The sequence below is a fragment of the Scyliorhinus canicula genome, chromosome 4 (genome assembly GCF_902713615.1).
Source record: "Scyliorhinus canicula chromosome 4, sScyCan1.1, whole genome shotgun sequence".
NCBI lineage: Eukaryota > Metazoa > Chordata > Chondrichthyes > Carcharhiniformes > Scyliorhinidae > Scyliorhinus > Scyliorhinus canicula.
In genome coordinates, this window is record NC_052149.1 from 28,697,081 (window position 1) to 28,723,381 (window position 26,301).

The following is a 26,301-nucleotide window of genomic DNA, read 5'->3' on the forward strand; positions in this document are numbered from 1 at the left end:
TGACCAGTAGCGAGGATCCTCTGGTTCCGCCATTGTCAACGGGGTTTCCCATTAAATGCACCCCTTGCCACTGGAAACGCATGGCAGCGGTGTGCCATTGGTGGGGCCAGAATATTCTGACAGTGTGAACAGCCGTAAAGTTGGAAAGTTCCAGCCATGAGATGGGTCCCACCCGGCCTGAGACCAGAAATTCCCGCCCCAGGTCAATGGACCTTTCAAATCCATCAAATTGTCCATCCCGACTACAACGATTCCTGCGGCTGGTGGGACCCGAAAATTTATCCCTTGTTTAGAATGTGACCAAGGTTAGGAAATTAATATTTCCAGCACCCACAGGTACTTTGCTTTTATTTAATATCGGAAATAAGTATTCCAAAGAGAAGAGCATTAAGCACAGAATGATGAAGAAGGAGGAGTAGCCTTGATAGTAAAGAATAACAGTGCAACATGGTGGAGCAGCGGTTAGCACTGCTGCCTTACGATGCCGAGGATCTGGGGTTGATCCAGGCCCAGATCACTGTCCGTGTGGAGTTTGCACATTCTCCTCGTGTCTACGTGGGTCTCAACCCAAAACCCAAAGATGTGCAGGGTAGGTGAATTGGCCACACTAAATTGCCCCTTAATTGGAAAAGAAGATTTATTCAAAAATAATAATGTAAGGACAGGAGTGAGAAATGATCAAGAAATAGAATTAAATGAGGAATAAGAATCAGAAAATATTGGTGGGAGTAGTTTATAGACCACCTAACAGTAGTTATACGATGGAACAGAACATTAAACAAAAAATTAATTGCAGCTTGAAACAAAGGCGATGTAATAATTATGGGGAGTTTTATTTTCATAAAGACTGGACAAATAATGTCAGCAAAGATAGTCAGGAAGATGATTTTGTGAGATGCTTTCACAAAGATTTCATGGGATAATAAATTGTGCAGCCAACTAGGGATAAAGCTATTTCAGTCTCTTATTGTGCAAAGAGGCAAATTTAATTAGTAATCTAATGATAAAATATTCTCTGGTAAAAATGATCATGACACAATTGAAACCCAGATTAAGTTTGAGAGCAACATACTCCAGTCCAAAGCAAGATTCATAAATTTAAATAAAGAGGTGGCTAAGTTTTATTAACTAAATGGACTAAAAGCTATGGTGGTAAATAAACAGTAAGAAACATTTAAAGAAATTATTCAAAATGTGCCACAAAAGTACATTACATTGAAAGACAAAAGCTTGGTGATAAAAATCTGGACCCTTTCCTGATCAATACGCTGCACTTACATTCACTCTGAGTGCTGCTGTATGTATCTCTTCATGTTAATGGGCAATTCTCATGGTTCAAGCCCATGTGGTTGAGCCCTTGGGACAATGTGGAGCTCATCACATTTCTGCATTGCCTCAAAGAACTCTGCTAGATTTACACATTTTCACATGAAAATCCACATTCCTTCTTCTACCAAGGATTGTGTGCAGATGTCTCTGACATTCCTGTTGCCCATTACCCTGTGCCCCATCAGCTGTATCCGTACGCTACATCCCTGCGATGTGTCAGTATCTGAGCTAGCGGAATGTGGTCTAGCCAGATATGGCACTGCCTCCTTGGTCAACTCTTAGTCCTGCAGATTCCCAAGGGATGAGGTAGCCGGGGGCATGGAGGCAATTGAGCAGAGATGGGACCTGTGTGAAACACAAAAAGGAGTTACTTAGGTATATTGCAAAAACACACTCTAATGTACGCCATGGCTTTTAACCATGTTTGCACTGCCATGATGCAACCCAATCCTTGCACTCCCTCTCATGCCACATCCCCTTGTGCTCAGTGAGCTGACATCATGACCTCCATATTTACAAGGCGTCCAACATCACTGACACATCGAAGAAAGAAGAAGGGTCTCCAGTAATACTCTGCGGCTAGAAGGTGGATCACTTCGATGACATTGAAGCTGGAAGATCAACCTGATAAATGTTATCCCCACCCACTGCTGTGGAGTTCTAAGGTCCAAGCTCACTGGTGACCTTAATCCCGATTCAATAGCAACATAGGCATTCTGCACATACGTCCCAACGACTGTATTCCATATTGTTCCAGATGTTTTCAGGGCCGGCATGTTTTCCTGCTGGCGTCACGGAAAACCAGGCGCGTATGTCTGGCCCATCTCACTGGCATTTTGGACTCCTTAGACTGCAAAGACAACATGAGTTACTGTTAGCCTGATATGTAGTGCATCTAGGGAAAATTCTCTTGGCTGTATCTATGCATAGTAAGAAGCCTTACAACACCAGGTTAAAATCCAACAGATTTGTTTCAAATCACTAGCTTTGAAACAAACCTGTTGGACTTTAACCTGGTGTTATAAGACTTCTTACTGTGCTCACCCCAGTCCAACGCCGGCATCTGGACATTGTGTCAATGCATCACGGTGATCATTCATATGAGCAGCTTGCACATACATGCCTCAATGCTGAAGCAGAGGTACGTGACATGCTTTGCATCTTAGCTGCATCAGATGTGATCCTTCCCCAATTGGACCTTTGTGCGCCATGCCAAAATATTCACCTTGCCAGAATGCAGCAGGTCATGGAACCTTTTCCGGCACTCAATCGACGATTGTCTCCCATAGTGCTTACTGCTACAGATATCTCCAACAGGACCTTCTTCGAGTGGCAGGAGGTTTGTGCAGGGTAAATTATGCGTCTTCTCCTCTGGGCTTTCTCCACTAGAATTTGCAGGTCCTGGTTACTGAACCTGGGCACAGCACCACTTACCCCCCTCCATGTGGTATTCTGGCAATGCAGATGTAAAATGTAAAGGGTCGTGAGACACACAATGTTCTCCAGCACATTTGTGTTGAAGGGTGGGTTAGGAAATGATTCTGCAGAAATGCGTGTTGCCATGTGGATGTTGTGACTGTCATTCCCAGTCAGCAAGCTGTGCTCCCGGCCACTAGCTATCCCGCTGATTTTCTCACTCTGAATCACACTGTTGTGCCATGACAGTGTGCGGCTGTGATGGATATTGTCAACGGTTAACTGAGTTGGCGCACCTTGATGGATGGGTGGCATGAGGGCAGGTGGGCAGTTGGATTAGGGCCGCACAGTGGCACATTGGTTAGCACTGCTGCCTCACAATGCCAGGGACCCGGGCTCAATTCCGACCTTCGGTAACAGTCTGTGTGGAGTATGCACTTTCTCCCCGCATCTGCGTGGGTTTCTCCCGGGTCCTCCAGTTTCCTCCCACATTCCAGCGATGAGTAGGTTAGGTTGAGATGTTATTGGAATAGGATGGTGAGGTGGCATTGGGAGTATGTTGATGAAGCCTTGGCGAAATGCCCCAAAAAGCATCCTGACATCTATCAAAGGTCTCTTTAAATGGAACATAGTTAGTCATTCTGAAGTCGCAAATTACGAGAAAAAGCTAAGCATGGCTTTAAATAAAGTTCACAGTCCGCAGCACCAACTTCTTTATTCCTTGTTCAGTTGGTCACTTTCGGAGAGGTTGTTAATTGAAGTGAAATGGCCTTTTTAAGTGAGCATTAGAAACCAATTTAATTGGTAGTCAGGAAGGCGATGGCATAGTAGTATTGTTGCTGGACTAGAAATCCAGAGACCTCGGGTAATGCTCTGGAGACCCGGGTTCGAATCCCACCATGGCAGATGAATTCAATAAAAATCTGGAATTTAATAATCATAATTAGTGTCACAAGTAGGCTTACATTAACGCTGCAATGAAGTTACTGTGAAAAACCCTAGTTGCCACATTCCGGCACCTGTTCGGATATTCTGAAGGAGAATCCAGAATGTCCAATTCACCTTACAAGCAAGCACGTCTTTCAGGATTTGTGGGAGGAAACCAAAGCGCCCAGAGGAAACCCACGCAGACACAGGGAGAATGTGCAGACTCCGCACAGACAGTGACCCAAGTGGGAATTGAACCTGGGACCCTGACACTGTGAAGCATCGGTGCTAACCACTGTGCTACCATAATAATGACCATGAAACCAGTGTCGATTGTCATAAAAACCCATCTGGTTCACTAGTACCCTTTAAGGATGGAAACCTGTCATCCTGACCTGGCCTGGCCTATATGTGACTCCAAACCCACAGCAATGTGGTTGACTCTAAAATACCCTCCAGGATGGGAAATAAATGCTGCCGCAGGTCAACTACGCCAACATCCCATGAACGAATAAAGAAAAGATGTATACCCATACTCAGTGCGGCATACTTAAACTCCCTTACCAAGATGGTGTCTTGTGTCAAGGGGAAGCTAACCAAGCATTGCAGTTCAAGACCCCATCTTGACCACCTCAGAGACTCTTTAGCACCAAAACCACTGCTGGTACAGCTGGGAAAATTACCCCTTAAAACCTTTATATTTCCAACTGCTGGGTCACTCGAGCAGGAACCGGGCCCACCCAGGCCCAGTAGCCCCATAAGATGGCCGCCAAAGGGGACCCACGTCACAGGTCGGGAATCATAGCCACATCCACTCCTGCTGTACAGTCTGAGGATCCATCTAGGCGTAGCGATAGGGCACGTAAGGCAGAAAGTTAGACACAAGTTAGGTTGGCACGGGTACAAGTCACAGTTTAGTTATAAGGGCTCGGGCTCGAATTTGTATATATGTTGTCACATTAAACACCTGTGCACAATGTTGCAACCTGCCTCGGTGCTCTGTCAGAAGGGTGTGGGGATGGGCTGGTCTGGGATAGCCGCAGAGGGGCACGAGAGGGAGGGGGGAATGGGCAGACCTTGGCCCAGGGACCACAGTTCAGCCAGCGCTCACCGCTTCAGTGTCCTACCCACCCAACCCCCCCCCCCCCCCACCTCCGCCACCCCAGGGATTCAGCGGTCCCATGTGATAGAAAGGCCAGCTCACATGCAGGGATGACTCAGGTGGACTGTGGGATGTGCCACTGTGGGAAGGAGTCAGACATTGTCAAACGATGCGGAGCAGCTGAACTCATCACAGAGCAGGTTATCATCATCCTCCATCCAATGGACCATACCCGCTGTTACTGCGAACCCCACCTCCTCCAAGTCGGTAAATCTGGAAGCGATCAAAGCGTCCTGTGTGCATTGATTCTGGCGCACACGTTTTGCGGCCTCCCATGCCTGCCCAGGCCCCATGACCTGCCCATCCCCGCCCTCCCCTGCATCCTCCTCGTAGGATGAGGAGTGGCATTCATCCTCATGGAATCATAGATTTTCATAGCATTTACAGTGCAGAAGGAGGCCATTTGGACAATCGAGTCTGCACCAGCCCTTGGAAAGAGCACCCTACTCCAGGCTCCTCCTCCATCACTTCTCCCTTCTGCTGCACAATGTTGTGGAGGACGCAGCAGGCCACCACGATGCGGGCGATCCGCTCAGCATCATACTGGAGGGCCCGTCCAGAGGGATGCAGACACCTGAACTGCATCCTCAAGATCCCAAAGCACCACTTAATCATGCCCCTGATCGCAGCATAGTTGTCACTGTAGCAGGTCTCTGCATGAGCCTATGGCCTCCAGATAGCCGTCATCAGTCATAACCGCAGCGGATATCCCAGTCATCCAGGAGCCAACCCCTCAGCGAGGGGTTGCCTCAAAGAGGCCAGGAACAGTTGAGTATGCCAGGATGAAGGTGTGGTGCATGATGCGTGGGTATTGGATGCAGATGTGCATCTCATGGTCATGCACCAACTGCATGTTCTTCGAGTGGAACCCCTTTCGGTTTGTGAGGACCCGCCTGTCATCTGCAGGTGCTCGTAAGGGGACATACATTCCATAAATTACCCCTGGACCAGGTGCATCTCAGCGATGGTGGCTACCACTGCCCGGGCATCCTGGTGGGCTCAGTCCACATTGACTGGGCATATAGGGCTTCCATTATGACACAGATGTACAATGTACCGTGCTCTGTGAGATCCTGGACAGGTCCCCACTCGGCACTTAGAAGGACCCCTTGACGTAGAGGTTCAGGGCCAGAGGGAGCGGGTGTCCTCCTCCATTCCCCCCCCGCGGTGCCAGGTGCAGCGTGACGTGGCAGATATGTTGCCCTATCCCCTTCCTCAGCTGGAGTCTTCGACACCATGCTCGGTCCAGCAGGTTCTCGAATAACATGTGATGTTGGTACACACAAGGGCTCATGCAGTGCCTCCTATGCATCTCCTCCTTGGTTTCTTCTCACTGGAACGAAGGAGGTTGAGGGGCGACCTCTTAGAGGTCTACAAAATTATGAGGGGCATAGACAGAGTGGATAGTCAGAGGCTTTTTCCCAGGGTAGAGAGGTCAATTACTAAGGGACATAAGTTTAAGGTGCAAGGGGCAAGGTTTAGAGGAGATATGCAGGCGAGGTTTTTACACGGAGGGTAGTGGGTGCCTGCAACACGCTACCGGTGGAGGTGGTGGAAGCAGAGACGATAGTGACGTTTAAGGGGAATCTTGACAAATACATGAATAGGATGGGAATAGAGGGATACGGACCCCAGAAGTGTAGAAGATTTTAGTTCAGACGGGCAGCATGGTCGGTGCAGGCTTGGAGGGCCGAAGGGCATGTTCCTGTGCTGTACTTTTCTTTGTTCTTTGTTTGTTGTTATTTCATAGAGGAACGGCGGGGGGGGGGGGGGGGGGGGGGGGGGGGGGGGCTCTCGCTCTGATCTCCAGGATAATAGTCATCCCAACAGCAGTACTAAGGCTGCAGGATTATCTGACAATTATATCGCCGATGTTTTCTACATGTAAATTGGCCATCGTATTTCTAACATTACAACTGTGCAACACTTTAAAAAATACTTAATTGGCTGTAAAGCAATTTGGGATGTCCTGAGGTCGTGAAAGGTACTATATAAATACAACTTTTAATCTTGTCTTCAATATTGCTACTGGACCAGCAGCTAGAGATTAAGGGTTCAAACAAATTCAATAATTCCAATAATTTGTAGGCTGGCTCCAGAAAAATGACCATGACAGCTATCGGATTGCTGTAAAGACAAAACTGGCTGATTAATGTACTTCAGGGGCACGCTTGCCAGGTCTGTCCTGCACGTGACTCCAATACTACACGGTGCGGTTCAGTCTTAATGCACTCTGAAGTGGGTCTAAAAGCACTCAGTTGTCAGGGCAATCAGAGATGGCAATAATAGCTCATGTCATCTGGGCTCTCAAGACAAATTGCAATAATTGCCAAGATACTACATGGTGCACTGGGTTAGAACATTGCCCTTTCACCTCCTGCATCACCGTGTTTGAATCCAGATCAGACTGAAAGAATGGGGACAGTTTCTATCTCCCTATCTATTGCCCGGTTTTCCAGACTGAATGGGGCTGTAACTTTCTGATTTATTTTTCAAAAGTGCTGCCCTTATTTTACCCCGTGTGCAATTTGCCTGGAGTATGAAAGTCAACCCCAATGGTTTCATCCAAATTAGCATTTTGTGTGGGTCTACCCAACTCCGAAATGGGTAGGCAACGGATTTTCCTGTCATGGGTTGTCCATCATTCCAGCGAGTTGCAAATAGCTACTGAGATTCTTAACTCATATGACCAGCGACGTGTTTTGCTCACACTTATTCACTGATCATTGTGTCACCTTGCCAAGCACATGGAATGGCCAAAAGACATATTTCTAAAGCCTATGGACGTGAAAGTTTTATTTTCTGAAAGTTGTGGTCTAACCTACCACAAAACATAGCAGAATGTGGAATATCGGAGACAAAAAATGTTTTGTGCTCAGCACAGCAGTACCTTGGATCCAAAATTAAATTACAAAAGCATCAATCAAACTTCAGTTTATGCATTAGGTAAATCCTTCTCCATGAACAGCCTGATTACATGGAGAGAATATTAAATAAGTGGACGAGATTTTAAAATTTTTTAATTGGATGGCGGAAAATGCTTGAATTTGGAATCAGTCTAAATGATCACAGCTTGCTTTTCATGGCTGAAGTAAATCTGACCACATTTTTTAAGCCCAAATCATGTGTTGGCAGACGAAAATGTCGTTGTATTATCCTTGTTTTACATTAAATTTGAATTGGCACTTCTGATATTCTGTGCCTGCAGGCATTTGCGTTCTATCCAGTGCTTTGAAGTTTATAATTTAGAACCATAGAAATGATATAGCACTGAAGGGGACCATTCAGCCCATCTTGTCCATGCCGACCCAAAGACACCCAAGTGACTTTTCTAATCCCATCTTCCTGCAACTTTAGCGCTTAAGGTGTAGATCCAGGTACTTTTCAAAAGGGTGTTGTGTCTCTGCCTTCATCAGCAACTCAGGCAGCAAATTTCAGACAAGCACCACCCTCGCATAAAAAGGTTTTCCCTCATGTCCCCTCTAATCCTTCTGCCACTTAGCTTGAATCTATGATCCCTGTTTTTTGAACTTGCGGCCAAGGTAAACAGATTCCATCTGTCTATTCTATCTCTACCCCTCACCATCACTTGGGAGCCCCACCACCTGGATGGTTCCCCTACAAGTCACTGACCAATCCAACTTGGAAATATATCACAGTTCCGTCACTGGCGCTGGGTCAAAATTCTGGAACTCCCTCCCTAACAGCATTGTGGGTGTACCTACACCTCAGAGACTGCATCGGTTCAAGAAGGCAGCTCACCACCACCTTCTGAAGGGCAACGAGGGATGGGCAATAAAAGCTAGCCGAACCAGCACAGCCCACATCCCGTAAATGTTTTTTTTTTAAATGTCATCCCTCAGCCTTCTCTGTACCAAGGAAAACAACCCCAACCTCCCCAATCTCTCCTTGTAGCTACAAACCTCCTGGCAATACTCTTGTAAATCTTCTCTGCACTCTCTCCATAGCAATTACATCCTTCCTGTAATGTGGTGACCAGAACTGTGCACAATACTCCAGCTGTGGTCTCAGACTGTCTTATACAGTCCCATCATTATATGTCTACTTTTGTATTCTATGCCTCTGCCAATGAAGGAGCATATACCAAATGCCTTCTTTAGAACCTTATCTACTTGCACTGCTACCTTTAGGGACCTGTGCACATGCACGCCACAATCTCTCACTTCATCAACCTCTTTCGGTATATTCCCTCTTATTGTGTATTCCCTTTTCCTGTTTGACCTCCCTAAATGCATCACCTCACACTTATCGGAGTTGAATTCCATCTGGCACTTCCTTGTGTTATGGGCCAGGGTTTAGAAAACATCAAAGTACATCATAGAGTTCACCTGACCTATAACTGTTTATTGATTCTGGTTATGATGAGCCAAGGACCTGCCTTTCATGTGTTATTCAACAGAGTTCTTAGGTGCTTTTAATCAAAAAACAAGCTTCATTTGACGACTTTAGTTAATATTTGTATAAACACACACAGTAAGAATTTTTATCAACTACAAACATAAAGATCCCACACAGCTACAGTAATCTTTGTACGACCCTTAATGAATTCCCCCTTAACTGTTACAATTCAATAACAAAATCCAAGTAAAACCAGAAATTCCTTTTCAAAGGTGTGGCCCAGCACACGGCACTCTTACTGGTATAAGACTTGTTAGTGATACTCTGTTCCCCTTCTCAAACATCAGGTTTGAATTCATTCCAGAAAGAAATGACCTCTTTTAAGTTATCAATCAGTCTAGAAACAGCTTTTAAAATGAAGATAGAGAGACACTTCTTTTAACCTGCACAGGTCAAAATCAGTCCAAACTCAAAGCAAAAGTAAAACCTCACAGAGCCACAGCCCAGCTCCACCCACACAATGACATCACTGAAGCCATGTGATAAGACAAAAACATTTCTTCGAGGGACACTCACATGACAGCTGCCGACTCCACCAACCCATCTGTATCATTTTGGAGCTCACAGCTATCCTCTACATTATCCACCACACAGTCAATTTTTGTGCCACCTGCAATTTTACCAATTTTGCCCCCCACGTTCAAGTACAAATCATTAATATATAAAATAAACAACAGGGTCTCTGACATGAGCCCTACGGAAAACCGCTTGAAACAGCTTTCCATTCGCAAGGGCAGCCATCGACCTTTCGTTTCGTTATCAAGCCAACTTTGAATCCAATTGGCCACATTACCCTATATTGAATGGGCTTGACATTTTTTTGAACAATCTGTCATGTTTAAAGGTAAATGATGATTTTGTTGTGAAAAGAGACTGATGCCAAAATAGCTTCAACTTGGTAGCTAAAGATAGTTGGGCAGAGGACACTACCCTGAGGAACTCCTGCAGTGATGTCCTGGAGCTGAGATAATTGACCTCCAACCATCATAACCATCTTCCTTTGTGCCAGGTGCTCTTGGAAAGAGCACCCTACCCGAGGTCAACACCCCACCCTATCCCCATAACCCAGTAACCCAACTCACCACTAAGGGCAATTTTGGACACTAAGGGCAATTTATCATGGCCAATTCACCTAACCTGCACATCTTTGGACTGTGGGAGGAAACCGGAGCACCCGGAGGAAACCCACGCACACACGGGGAGGATGTGCAGACTCTGCACAGATAGTGACCCAAGCCGGAATCGAACCTGGGACCCAAAATATGGGTTTCAAAATAATTGAAATCATGTGAGAGAAATGGGTTCAAACACATGTTGTATAACTCCATGGTGCATGGAGCACGCTGGTCCGGGTACATCATAAATATGCTCAGAATATAACACTGTGCTCGCAGTCACAACAGATGCAAGAAATGGCCAACTTCGATAATGAAAAGAAACCGATGATGACGGTTAGTCATTACAACTTTCGTTGTTTGAGCAACACTATCATGAGTTGAGAGTGAACTGGAAAGTGTGAACCTGACCAAATTCCTTTCTCACAGCCCTCGGTTTCGATTATAATAACCAAAATGCCAGTGTCACCTACTTTTTCAATCTAATTCAGTTTCCACTTTAATTCAGAATGCTAATCTCAAATTTCGACCTTTGAGTTTTCCTGGTACACATTAAACACGACTGATCCTTCGACTAAATCAGCAGTCCTTTTTCACAACTCTTCCCGATTCATGTTTAAATTGCACAGTTTTTAACTGAATTTGATTTCATCACCAGAGGGACATTTTGGATTGTGCTTATTTGCTTTCAAAACAAGTTGAAAATTTAGAATTTTCCAAAATAAAGACTTAGGACATGATCTTCCCAAAATGGAACCAAGTCCCCGAGCGAGCGCGTTTAGCCATGTGTTACCCAGCACTCGTGTTGAATAAGGGGCCTGAACGGAGAATGCACAGCCAAGACAGCACATAACCCCATTTTTTACAATGGGGAACTCCGCTCGCCGGATCTCCCTATTGGAGTGAGAGATCAGGGTGCCATTTTTAAATGGCGTCCCAATCTCTGCGGCCCCCAAAAGAATCTCCGACCCAGCCCGAACGCTGTGTGGCAGGATCCTCCACCTTTCCTGCATCGTCCCAACACCCACGCAAGGCAAATCACTTGCACACAAAAGATGCCAGCTTGGCAGTGCCAAACTGGCACCTTGGCAGTACTCTTGCCATCTGAAAATTCCACCTGGGTACCTTGGCAGTGCCAGGCTGGCACACATATGGCACTGCCAGGCTGACAGTGCCAGGGCAACACCCTGCCCAAAAGGCATGCAGCTCCAAGGGGATTGGAGACCCCCATGAGTGCCTTTCCGTCTGGTCCCCATTTGTGGGGATCAGTACCGAACAGCGCTCGCCCAAGGTCTCTGAGGCAAAGGGACTGAATCCTAAAGCCTTGGGTACCTTGGGAACCTGCACATTAGAGTAAGGCTTACTGCCTCGCTCTAATATGCAGATATACCAAAACGTGATCCTGCCCATTGTGGGCAGGATTCACCTCAAAACATCTCGCGAGATTCCACTGAACCTCGTGAGGGGTTGCAAGGCGGATAGATCGGGGGATGGGACTCCTGGCTTTCAACGACCACGCTGCACCGTGACAAACTGCTTTTCCAGTGCAGCGTGGCCAGAGAATTGCACCCTTAAAATTTGTACGACATTATTTGTTCACTAACCAATGTTTTACAGACATAATAGAATTTTAAAATGTCCACTGTGGAGAAAACATTCTCTCCTTATAGATTTTGTGTTATATTGTTTAAATTTGTGAAGGACTAAAGTTCCATTGCAATGGTGTTATATTCACCCCCTCAAGAGTGTGTGCTGAACGGAAAAGCAGGCTTGGTGATGGTATTATTGAATATCAAAAATGGCAGTGGGATTCTCTGTTCCCGCCAAGTGCCAATGGGATTTCCCATTGTGGCCACCCCATTCCACCGTGAATTCCGCCAGCAGAGAATCCCACCACGTTCTCCCGCCAGAGCTGAATTGCACCTGAGAGTGCAAATGAGGGAGCTATTCCCAATCCTTTGCCAAGCAAATTTATGTATGGCAATGATTGCTTGGGATTCCTGAGGGAATTCGGCTATTGGGCCACCATTTTGAGCGGGCGGCCCGATAGCTTGGTCCCACAGTTGGCACTCCTCCCTTGCATCAAAATCAGCCACCCCCTGTCCGCTTCGCAATTCAGCGTACCACCCCCAGACCCCCTACATAAAGGGACCCCCAAGAGACCCCGCAAATATCCCCCGCTTCCCCAAGAAGCGAACAGGCTGTGTGGTTTTTTTTTCTCCATGCTTTTGAGTGGGGGAGTAAGGGGTAAGTGAAATTTGCTTTGAACGTTACTCTCCGTGTTCACTTCTGTTTGTGAAAGGAAGAATTTTAATAATCTGTATCTGGTCATGTGCCTCCCCCAAGTGTTTCTCAGCGTGCCTTCAAAAGGTTGTAGATGTTAAAGAAGCAATATCTAGCTCAGATCATAAATGGTCCTATTGTTAGACAGGTATATTTTATTTTCATAGAAATAGATATTGGAGGAGGTCTTGTGGCAGAGTTGGTAGCCTCCCTGTCTCTATATCATTTACTCAGGGTTCAAATCCCAACCCAGGACTTGATGGCCAATGAAGGTAACATGGCCAATTAGTTTGAGTGCCACTTTGTAAATCCTTTCAACACTTGCCAAAAGCAGGCAATAAGAACAGGATAGATTCCTGATCACGTAAGCATGCAATGGAAAGAAATTAGAGCCTCTAAAATTCCGCTTCATAGCTCCATGACATGCAGGTAAAGGTTGAGGCTGCCGCAACAACCCTTGGGGACACAATTGACTGGACCGCTGGTATGGATCACAGAGTGTGAGACTCCTTCCAACTGGGATGGATTCAGGACCTGCCTCCTTGCTCTATTCATAGTAGAGATCATGGGCAGGATTCTCCCCTACCCAGCGGGGTGGAGGGTCCCGGCGCCGAGGAGTGGCATGAACCACTCCGGCACCTTCAGAGGCTAGACCGGCCCCGGTGTGGTTTGCGCCATGCCGTCCGGCGGGGAAGGGACTTGGCGCCACGCCAACAGGCGGCGAAGGCCTCCGCCGGCCGGCGCGAGTTTGCGCATGCGTGTGAGCGCCAGCGTGTGCTGTGGTCATTCCAGCGCATGCGCAGAGGGGTTCATCTCCACACGGCAATGGCGAATTGGAACAGCTGCCGGTGGCGGCAGAATAGAGTGCCCCCAGGGCGCAGGCCCGCCCGCGGATCGGGGGGCCGTGATCGCGGGCCAGGCCACCGTCACCGTGGGGGCACCTCTCAGGGCCAGATCCCCCCCCCCCCCCCCCCCCCCCCCGCCCCCTGAGCACCCCGAAGGCCGCCTGTGCAGCCAGGTCCCGCCGGCAAATACCTGGTATAATATACGTCGGCGGGATCGGCCGAAAATGGGCATTGCGGGCCGGAGAATTGGCGGGGAGGCTGCTGCCAGCGGTTGCCGACCAGCGCAGCATGATTCCTGCCCCCGCCAAATTCCCGGCGCAGGAGAATTCAGCAGACGCCGGGGGTGGGATTAACGCCACCCCCTGGCGATTCTCCGACGCGGCGGGGGTCGGAGAATCCTGCCCCATAGTACTGTTAGTGAGACCTGTCTTTGCATGAAGAATTTAAAATATTAAGAGGAAATTGATATTGGGAAGTATGAACGCACCCGTTTGAATGCAGGTCACTCCAATTTCTATAGGGAGTGACAGGAGTCACTGCAGCCAAGAGTGTGGTCCAGAAATAAGCCAGTACAAACTGGGAATTGGTATCATTGGATCTACCAGAACAGGTAAGCCCAAAGCCCACCTGTGATGATAAACCAACTTTAAGCTGTGCCTGGCACTAATCTCAGTTCCATGTCTTACGTCCACATTCAAAGTAAGGAGATATGGGGCGCGATTCTCCGCTCCCCAGGCTGGGTGGGAGAATCGCGGGAGGGCCGCTCTGGCACCCCCCCCGCGATTCTCCCACAACCCCAAAATGGCGTGTTGCGTTTTGCAACACGCCGCTCGGAGAATCGCAGGTCGCCGTTTTTCACGGCGACCCGCGATTCTCCGGCCCGGATGGGCCGAGCGGCCTGCCGTTCCCGACCTGTTCACGCCGGCGGCAACCACACCTGGTCACTGCCGGCGTGAACAGCGCGCGAAAGGTAAGTTTGGGGCTTGGGTGGGGCGGAGAGGGGATTGAGCCCCACGGCCGTGCTCGGGAGGGGACTGGCCCGCGATTGGTGCCCACCGATCGTCGGGCCAGCGTCTCCAAGAGACGCATTCTTTCCCCTCCACCGCCCCGCAAGATCAAGCCGCCACGTCTTGCGGGGCAGCGGAGGGGAAGACGGCAACCGCGCATGCGCGGGTTGGAGCCGGCCAACCTGCGCATGCGCGGCTGACATCATTAGGCGCCGCCGGCCGCGTCATTCTCGGCACACCGCCTTGACGCCAGCGTCAATGCCCGGCGGCCGAGTTTGACGAAACGCCGCTCCTAGCCCCCGGGGGGTAGAATAGGGGGCAAGGAGCGGCCTCCAATGCCGTCATGAAACACTCCGGGTTTCACAACGGCGTCGGCAGTTGCGGAGAATTCCGCCCGGGGTGTGATCTAACAGAAAGGTTTCAAAGTGTTATTTCAGGCGGGTTTTGCTGGGAACTTTCCACCGGCCCTTTCGGAGTGTTCCCCACAGAACCTAACCACACTTAGTCACTTTTTTGGGCTCTGGGGAGTTTCTCCCCAATCAAGCCCACACTTCGAATTATTTTCATCATTGGGGAGCTGAACTCGCTGGCCAGACTGACTACTCAGAGGTCAAGCCGCCATTTTGAAAGGGTGTTCCAATCTCTAACTGGGCCTATGGGTCCCTTACACCCCTCACCGATGGGCAATGTCACCCCCCACACACATGGGCATTATCCCACAGCCTCCCAAGTGATGACACCCCGTTATGGGGTCATTGGGGCCCCATTTTCAGATGCCGGGAGCCCTATAGATCCCAGGTCACCATGTCCATGTGGGTTTTAAACCTACTTAAGCATGCAAGGCTTGGTCCCACCCATTGTGGGCATATCCCGCGAGGCACACTGACTGTCGGCAAGCCCACGGGAGGCCACTCCCAGGATCTACCGGGCGCGTCACACTCCCGTTTGGGTGCAACTCGGCTGGTAGATCGTGCCTGTGGAATCAAGTGGTTTGAGCTGAACATGAACCGAGTGATCATGAGATTGTCAGTGAGTATTGATGGCTCTTTACATCATGTTTCTGATTAATGGAAGGAAGCCAGTGTCACTAATTGGCTGAATTAAATGTTTCCTCATGAATGAGTCAAGTAGTGATCTGCTTAAGTGCTTCTCTGCTCATTTCTCCACATTTTGCAGTCTTCCTCTTCAGTCGTTCATAAGAGGCGCCCATATTCAATTTCAATGGGAAATATGATTTGGTTAAAGAATACCTCAGGCAGTTTCCATTGCCTTCCTTGTGTGTCCTCCTCCACCTTTAAGCAGCCTTTGTCTCTCGAGGACCTCCTCCACCATCACGACCAAAACATCCTCTGGTTCCAACATAGACAATGGGCAGCATTTGACTAAAAGGGAACAAAAACCCACAGCAAGCGCATTTAGCTGCGTTTCGCCCGGCGCACAATGTACCAAGAACCAGAAGTCTGTAAAACGGCACTCGCGTTTGATAGGGGGCCTCAATTGGGAATGCGCGGCCAAGGCCACACAAAGCCCCACTTTGTACACTGAGGAGCTCTGCTCGCTGGAACCTCTCAGTGCAGCAGGAGATCAGGACACCATTTTTAAATGGCATCCCGACCTTCCCCGTCTTACCCACCTACCCCCCCTTGCACTATGGGAGGGATCCCAGGCTCCCAGGCCAGGCCCCTGCCCCCCCACCCCCCCAAAGCAGGGTGCCCCCAGGCCAATTACCAGTGCACACGAAATGCCAGCTTGGCGCCTTGGCAGTGCCAAGCTGGCAGTGCCCCTGACAGCTGAGAGTGCCACCTGGGCACGTTGGCAGTGCCAGGCTGGCCCCCAGGTGGCATAGCCAGGATGTAAGCTAGTTGGCACTGCCAGTACACCAGGCTCTTGCCTGAGGTCTCCAAGGCAAAGGGGATTGATCCCACACCTCAGGTAACTTGGGAATCTGTACATTACAGCAAGGTTAGCTATCTTGCTTTAATATGCAGTTTTTCTAAAAAGTGGTCCTACCCACCATGGGAGGGATTTCCATTGCAATGTTTCACACGATAACGTGAGATCTTGAGAGGCGTTGCGAGCCGGATAGACCCCGGGAGCGGGATCTCCTTGCATCTATCGGCCACGCTGTGTCACAATGAGTGGCTTTTCGGGTGCCGCGTAGCCATTCAATCACACACCATGGCCGGTATGACGTCAGCAGCCGCTGACGCTCCGGCACATGCGCGGTCTCCCCTTTCGGCCCCGGCTGGCATGGCGCCAAAGGCCGTTCACGTCAGCTGGCGGAGTGGGAACCACTCCGTTGCGGGCCTAGCCCCTCAATGTGAGGGCTTGGCCCCTAATGGTGCGGAGACCTCCACACCTTTGGGGCGGCCCGACGCCGGAGTGGTTCATGCCACTCCAACAGCCGGGAGTATCCTGGCCCATGACTCATAACCCTGAGCATGGAATTATTAACTGGGCTTAGAGCGACTTGCAAAAGGCCAGGGCCGATCAGTCCCTGAGGCCTCACCTGTTCCTGCTACACTGCATGTGTGGGTAAAATATGGACAACCATCACATTGTCAAGTCGATATTTACTGTGAACGGAGTAGGCTGACTTGAACTGAGCAGCTCTGGGAAGCATGTTTTCAATATTACAACCAAATTGGTGTCTCAGTGGCATAGAGATGTCATGGGTTTTCCCCAATTATTCACCTGTTTTCCACTAGCATTCTCAAACGGTCCAAATTTCATGTTTTACAATGGGTAGGCTGGTGAGGCACGGTAGCACAATAGTTAGCACCTTTGCTTCACAGCTCCAGTGTCCCAGGTTTGATTCCTGGCTTGGGCACTGTCGGTGTGGAGTCTACACGTTCTCCTCGTGCCTGCGTCCGCTTTCCTCCCACAGTCCAAAGATGTGCAGCATAGGTGGATTAGCCATGCTAAATTCCCCCAGGTGGGGTTGCAGAGATTGGTTTCCTCCGGGTGCTCCGGTTTCCTCCCATAAGTTCCGAAAGGCGTGCCGTTAGGTAAATTGGACATTCTGAATTCTCCCTCTGTGTATCTGAACAGGTGACGGAGTGTGGCAACTAAGGGCTTTTCACAGTAACTTCATTGCTGTGTTAACGTAAGCCTACTTGTGGTAATCGAGATTATTGTTATTGCGCAAATGGAGAAGGGAAAATTACCACCATAAATTAGAAATTTCTCTCAGTTACAAATATTAATTTTACATATATAAAATAGAAATTCTTGGGATCTGAAGCAGGACTCATCTATCATAGTTACATTGCATGGTGTCAAGAGTCTGGTTATAAATACACATCTTCCTATTTAATGTAACTAATTACGCAGTTAACCCAGCACAGCATGCTGGCTGTAAACTGTTGTAAACTGCCACAGCTGTTGCTAAGTCAGTTGTAGGACAATTAACCTCATTAATTCAGGTATGTTGTTCTTCTATAAATAGCCACAGACTGCTGGTCCATACCAGGGTGCGAGGATTATAATTAACAGACTATCTCACTGGTGATGGCAGGGTAATATATGTTAAAAGAGCAATTGAGTTGCAGTGGTCCTTGCCATGAGCACTAACGCCGAGGCGTTAATGTTGCTAAAATAGATTGGTGAATATTGGGCGGGATTCTCCGATCCTGGGGCTCAGTGTTGATGCCGGAGCGTTTTACAACGACGCCATCTGGCCCCGAAGATCAGCGATCATGCGCTGCACAGGGCGCCAGCATGGCACAGGAGAGCCTCACGCTGCTCCAGCTGCCAATACAGGCATCAGCATGGCCGGCGTGAGTTTGCGCATGGGCGCCATGGCCGGCGTGACTTCGCGCATGCGTGTGGGCTGCTGTCTCCCCGCCAGCCCCGACACAACATAGCGGAGCCCTACAGGGGCCCGGCGCGGAGGAACATAGGCCCCCATTGGGATAAGCCTGCCCTCCAATTGGTATTCCCCAATTGCGGGCCAAGCTATTGTGGAGGCCCCCCCCCCCCCCCCGGAGTCGGATCCCCCCTCCCCTTCACCAGGTCACCCCCCGCAGCCAGAACGCCGAGGTCCTGCCGGGTAGGATCACACGGGAACGACGGCGGCAGAGAATCGGCAGACCAGCGTCGGAGCGGCGTCACGTGATTCGCACCCCCCCCCCCCCCCCCCTCCCCGTCCGGTGATTCTCCGACCCGGCGCGGGGTTGGTGAACCCCGCCCATTGTTTTCTTGCACAAGCACTAAATTCACAAGTGAGCAGGATTGCACTTTGGAGCGTGATATTTACATTTCACTCATTCCCACAATAACAGATTACTTAAAATATGGTTTATTCCTGATAATTCAAAATCATTTATTTTGCACGAAACAAATTCAACTTGTCCAATCATTATAATTAATTAATTGGAGTTGAACCATCCTGGAGGCTGTCATGGTGGTAAAGGATTCAAATGATCTAGTAATTCGAAATAGTTGATTTTCAATTCAAAGTAGATTTTAGCGTGATAAAATGTTTGCAATTGGCACAGTGGCTAGCACTGCTGCCTCACAGTGCCAGCAACACAGGTTTGATTCCAACCTCAGGTGACAGTTTGTCTGGAGTTTGGACATTTTTCCCTTGTCTGTGTGGGTTTCCTCTGGGTGTTCCAGTTTTCTCCTGCCCATCATGTCTTTTTTTTTAATTTAGTGTACCCAATTCATTTTTTCCAATTAAGGGGCAATTTACTGTGGCCAATCCACCTACCCTGCACATCTTTGGGTTATGGGGTGAAACCCACGCAATCACGGGGAGAATGTGCAAACTCCACAGAGGCAGTGACCCAGAGCCGGGATCGAAACTGGAACCTCGGCACCGTGAGGCAGCAATGCTAACCACTGCACCACAGCGCTGCCCCTGCAAATCATGTCTAATAGGTTAGATCATTTGTAAAACAAATGTAAGTCGAGGGGAAATTGTATGTGTCATCCATCAGACAAATTAAAAGATAAAAATGATCTCCACTTCTATTATTTTGTTGAGTTGATTTACTGCTATCTTCTACTTTGGCATTCATCTCACATTTAAAACATGTACGCAATGATAGCGTTTAAAATTCATTGAAATCCTTATCACATGATGAAAACGGTGCATCAAGTACTACTTAAGGAGTCTGCCATAATTCAAATTGAGTGCCCAAAAGTGGAGGGAAGGATGATAACCAAGATGAATACAAAAAGTGCTGGGGAGAACTGAAGGAGGAAATAAGAAGGAAAAAGAGTGTGTCCAGGAATAGCCTCACAGGAAACCTAAAAGAGAAGCAAAGATCTTTCATTAACATAGAATGATAACAGTCTGGTTGAGGAAGGAATAGGACCAATTAAGAACCAGAGGGGAATGCTGGTGTGGAGGCAGATAGCATGACTGAGATGTTGTGCAGCATTTTGTCCTTTGGATCAGGATGCCAACATTAAAATCACATGGGTGAGGGAATCCTCTCCACAGAGCAGTCTTTAGTAGCAGATGGAACTGAGCAGATGGGGAGGGCCTCAACGCCTGCCAGAAATGCCCTAAAAGACCCCCCCCTCAACCCCGTGCTCCACAGTCTGCTGTCAGAAGGCCATCACCAGGCCTGGTCCTCGGTGCCTTGGGGACCAGAGGCTGACTGGAAAATTCAAGTGGGCCTCTGAAACGAGAGGCCATTAACTATCATTAATTGATTACCCATCCCTTGCAGGCAGGCAGCCCAGCCAGCTCGGATCATACCTCTGGATAATCAGCCCAAAATAAATGTTTGCATCCATCTACCTGTGCACTTGTCCCCTGTTATGTATCTGGGAACACATCCTTGCTGGTTCTGCATCACATGATGTGCAGTAACGTCAGCAGAGTGTTTGCAAATCACCATCTTTATTGTATGGAAAAATCCTTAATAAACCTCTCATCTTGCTTTACAAGAATCCAGAGTGCGGCACCTCCATACCTTTTCTCTTTGCCGCAACAAAGAAATATAACATCTCCATTGGGACTTGAAACATACTTCCCATTAACTCAATACTTCACATCTGTCCTCAACAGAAGATGCGCTCTGATATCACAATATTGGAGGAAGCATAGAGAAATTGGATAGAATAAAATGAGATAAAGAGATGGCGCGGGCCGGAGAATCGCCGGGTGGACCGCTGCCAGTGGCCGTCGACCGGCGCGGCGCGATTCCCGCCCCCGCCAAATCCCCGGCGCCGGAGAATTCGGCAGCCGGCGGAGGCGGGATTCACGCTGCCCCCGGCGATTCTCCGACCCGGCGGGGGTTCGGAGAATCCCGCCCCGTTAGGTAATTTGAACATTCTGACTTCTCCCTCAGCGTACGAACAGTCAGAGGAATTTGGCGACCAGGTACCTTTCACTGAAACTTCGTTGCAGTGTTAATGTAAGTCTACTTGTGACAATAATAAAGATTATTATTATTAAATAGAGGAATGAGGGGCAATAGTTCATGCTAAGCTATTATATAACGCTGGTGAGGCCTCAGTTGGAGTATTGTTGCCATTTCTCTGCACCACACTTTACAAAGGATATCAGGGTAAAGCTAGTGCAGAGCAAAATTATTAGCATAGTGCCAAGGGTGAAAGATTTCAATTATGTGGAGAGGCACGTAAAACAAGAGTTATTCTCATTGGAGCAGAAAATGTCCTGGGGATATTTGATAGAGGGTTATGAAGGGTTTGGATAAGGTAAAGTAAGAAAGGGAAATTGTCAGTGAATAGAGGATACAGATTTAAGGTAATTGGCAAAAGATCCAGGGGCAACATGAGGAAAGAAAAAAGTACACCTTACATTGTTGTGGCCTGAAGTGCATTGCCTGAAATGGTGAGAGGAACAGATTTAATAATAACTTCCAATTTGGAATTGGATGAATTCTTGAAAAAGAAAAAGCTGCAGGGCTTTGGGGAAAGGGTGGGGGAGGCAAACTAGGCGCTGGAAACACAATACCTTCTTTGGTGTATCATTCTCTGAAAGCAACCCATAAGAGTTCAAGCTCAACACTGATGGATTTATCCAATGCTGCTCCTACACTAACCCAGTCAGCAGAACGACCATGCACTCATGGTGGTGGAAATTAATGTTAACTTAATGAAGTCCACCAGTCCAAAAAATGGGAAAGATTGAGGCGCTGTCAGCATTCCATTTATAAAGATACTGTGGGAAGAGGCATTTCTAATGTTTTAATGTGAATTAAGAAAGTCCTTTTTTCAAATTTAGGCTTTTTCCAGGTGGGGGTCGCCACCCGCGTGTCGGTCACGGACAGGTGTAAAATGGATCGCGGTGCACCCAGAAATTAACAGAAGTATCTCAACCACTGGGTAGGATCAACAGGATTGCGGACAGAAAGAGTGTCATGAGAATTGCTTTTGTGACGGGAGATACGCACGGCCCAGGAGTGAGAAGCAGAGTGGACTGGTGGGCTGACAGACATCCCAACAGCAAGGCAGGAGGTTGACAGTAAATTCGAACCATCAGACGAATGAGACTGAAGCCGCGCAAAGGGAAATCTGATCATCACGAATCATTCCGCTTCTTCACTGTACTGTAGTCTTTCAATTAACCAACCTTAAATTGTGTAGCTTTTCAGGATCACTCATCAAGTGAATCAGTCCCCATTTATGTAGAGAAGCTGGCATAGACCCCCCCCCCCCCCCCCCCCTCTCCCCACACCCCCACCCTGCAAGCCCATCACACATACACACATACACAATCTCTCTCGGTCCTCTTGTTGGAAGGAGCTTTTGGGAAGATAAACACCAGGTTGGAGAATTTACGCATCTGTTCAAACTGTGTTGAGGGTTTTTTCTTTCCTCATGTAGCCCCTGGATCTTTTGCCAATTACCTTAAACCTTCTTCTTTCTTCCTGTCTGGGTGTCGATCCTCACCTGCAGGATAACTTGCTGCATTAAAACTGGCACAGAACAATCCCAGTCCGACTCTTTCACAACAGCTACCAAAGGGAAATCCTCCGAACTCCAAACTCACTGCCATTGTCTGCACAACCGCGCCCCCCCCCACCCCCCCCCCCCCCCCCCCCCCCCCCCCCCCCCCCCCCCCCAAAGAGAATCTTGCATCATTAAGCAAAAAAAATACTTGATATCAGTCCTCAAAATAGCCTTTTTGAGTTTAAACATGTATCCTACTCTCACAGTTTAATTTACAGTAATGTTCTGGATTCATCTTTCCCAACCCTTTATTCGCATAATTCATCTTCCAACGTATGGTCGTCTTTAAGACTCAGCTAATAAGCCTTCATTCCTGTAGACTTTCCTCTGTGTTCGTCATGGCTCAATGGGTGACATTATTGTCTCTGCATCAGACGAACAGGTGGTGGCGATGGCAGTGGCATGGTGTATTGTCACTGGACTTTTAAACCAGAGACTCAGAGTAATGCTCTGGGGACCTAGGTTCAAATCCTGCCACTGCTGATGGTGAAATTTGAATTAAATAAAAATTTGGAATTAAAAGTCTAATAATGTCATAAAAACCCACCTGGTTCGTTAATGTCCTTTAGGGATGGAAATCTGCTATCAGTGGGCTAAATTGCTGGCTTGTGATGCAGAACAAGGCCATCAGTGTGGGTTCAGTTCCTGTACTGGACTCCCTGAACAGGTGCCGGAATGTGGCGACTAGGGGTTTTTCACAGTAACTTAATTGAAGTACACTTGTGACAATAAATGAATATTATTATTATGTGACTCCAGATCCACAGCAATGTGGTTGACTCTTAAATGCTCAGGGGCAATTAGGGATGGGCAATAAATGCTGACACAGCCAGAGATTCCCATGTCCCATGAACAAATTTAAAAAGCGACAGTTGTGGGTTCAGCTCCACCTCTAGGCCAACACCCCAGTGCCGTACTGCAGGGGTGCTGCCCTGTTAAAAATACTGTTTTCCAAATCCACGTTAAATGGAGGCTCTGCCTCTCATGTGGATGTAAAAGATTCCATGTGGCTACATTAAATAAGAGCAGGGAGTTATCCCTGATGTCCTAACTAACATTCATCCCTCAATCAACATCACACAAAAAACAGATTATCTGGGCGGGATTCTCTGGCCGTGTGCGCACGGCGACTGGAGAATCCCACCCGAGGTCAATGGAGTTTTCCATTGTCGGCATCTCACCCGTGAAGCTCTTGCGGTGGGCGGAGTGGAAGAATCCAGCTGCTGGTCTTTATAACATTGTTGTTTGTGGGATCTTGCTGTGAATAAACTTACATAAGTGACTGTACTTCATTGGCTGCGAACTATTTTGTTCTCATGTAGCTGTGAAGGTGCTAGCAAAATGCGAATCCTGTTTTTGTTCCATAATTCATACATTGACATCAACCTCGTGGCTTTCCTCTGCACTTTGAATATCTCTCTACTTTCGGAGAGTCATAACGTTTTACCGCACAGAAAGAAGCCCTTCAGCCCATCGAGCCTGTGCCAGCCTTCACGTCCTGAGATCCGCCAATTGGCAAAATTGGGTCCCGGGAAATAAAGTTTGAAAAACACTGTTCTAATTCATACTCCTCCTTGAATTCAATACACTGGAAGAAATAAAGCGAAGGACTTTTAAGGTTTTTGTCCCTGGTTAATGTACATGGCAGGTGGGAATATCGATGCTTGGCATGATGTCAAGTAATTTATTAAATCAGACTACACCATGCCTCCAGGTGACGGTGTTGAAATAATTCATAATAAGCATTGTAATGTTTCAGGGTCACAGGAGGGTTACCAAGGGAAAACCAAGTAATTCCTGCAGGGCTTTGAGAAAACAGTGGCTTTAATGGAGAAGTGCCAATTCAAATTGAATCACAGTAATTACACCTTTCCTCAAGGATTTCATACACATATAATATGTGTGTGTGATAACTCTCATGAGGACCACGAACGATCACTCATTGATCTCCCCACGGGGCTTGTGAAGCACCAGTTCCCATGGTAACGGACAGAGGCCTGTCCAGCTGGGACTCGTTATCAAGCTTTTTAAATAGCATCCCCGACCCGAGGTTCCGGTTAGTCCTGGGCTAGGACACTGGTGTTACATGTCGCGCGTGTGGCTTTACTTTTGAGCTAAAATAAATTTAATTAACCTTTATCTCCGTGTCTCCTAAATTATTACACTGTCGACGAGGAGCAGGTATGGGATTCTGGACAGCCCTACTTGTGAAAAAGGAAAAAGGACAATGCCTCCATTAAAAAGTGTACAACGGGAACCCAGAAATTCCATTATTTGGGAAACTCGAGCCGTATTATGCGGGTATAGAGGATTAGTCCCAGGATGCCATTATTTATTTCGTGTGAATGGCATAGAAGGTGGTGACCAACAGAAGGTCATTCTTTTAACTACCTGTGGAGCCCAAACCTCCTTCATAATTAAGAACCTGACTTACCTGGAAGTCCAGGACTCAAAGACTTTTACTGAGCTGGTAGACTTAGTGGTGAATCACTACAACCAAAGTTATTCTCCAGTACCACAGGTTTAATCCAGCTGGAGAAATCCCTGGAGAACCTGTAACAGAGTTCCTGACCAGGCCCTGGAATCTGATTGAGCGATGTGAGTATGGGCCATCCCTGCGGAGATGCTACAGGACCAACTGGTATGCAGAATAAACAACGTCACAACACAGAGGAAACTGTTTGCAGAACCCACCCTTGATCTTAAAGATCCATAAAACTGGTGCTGTCCCTGGAAAATGCCAAACCTGCATCCGAAGAGGAACCGGAATGTGGCGACTAGGGGTTTTTCACAGTAACTTCATTACAGTGTTAATGTAAGCCTACTTGTGACAATAAAGATTATTATTCTTTTTATTAATTATTATTATTTTAAAAAGGAGTCCAGTATTCAATGGACTGCAGCATGCTCAGTGTCGGAGATCCCCCTATCGGAAAACTGGACTCCCTGTAGACAATACTTGCACACCCTGCCCAGCACCTGGACATTGCTTAGCCACAGCACACAAGGACATGGGCTGATGGCTGTGAAAGTTCAGGACTCTTAGAGAAACTTCCCCTGAGGACTTTGGGGAGCAGTCACGGCAGTGGTGTACCTGCAGCCGAAGGATACGCCCAACGCAAGGCTGACAGAATGCCCATAGATGTCTCGCCCAGGCCAGCAGCCAAAGCCAACTCGGGCCTGGGCCCTGCAAATCCACCAGCCTGAACAAGACAAACTAATGCAGTTGAACTCCATCACCACCCCCAAAGTTTCCCCTATCTAAATTAAACCCGGGGTCAACGGTCACCCCTTGGAAATGAAAGTTGACATGGGAGCCGTTGTCTTCATTATATGCCTGCGGGACACCAGCGTCAGGTTGGTCATGTTCATGGGGGGGGCCTCTACAAATGGGAAGAACCATTGTGATCCCAGTAGCCCTTATCTATGGGATAACAGTTGGTCCGGCTTCCCCTAAAAGACGTGGAAGGACCCGGACCCAGTCTTCTGGGAAGAGACTGGCTGAAAGCAATCCGATTGGACCAGCAGCAAGCCTTCAGGATGCAAACTGGCATCCTATATGAATTCTTACAGTGCAGAAGGAGGCCATTTGACCCATCAAATTTGCATCAACTCTCTGAAAGACCACCCCACCCAGGTCCAGTTCACGCCCTATCCCCATAACACCACTCAACCAGCACATCTTTGGACACTAAGGGGCAATTTAGCATGGCCAATCCACCTAATCGACACACGTTCAGACTGTGGGGGGAAACCGGAGCAGTCGGAGGAAACCCACGCAGACACAGGGCAAAATAATAATAATAATCTTTACTCATGTCACACGTAGGCTTCCAAAAGCACTGCAATGAAGTTACTGTGAA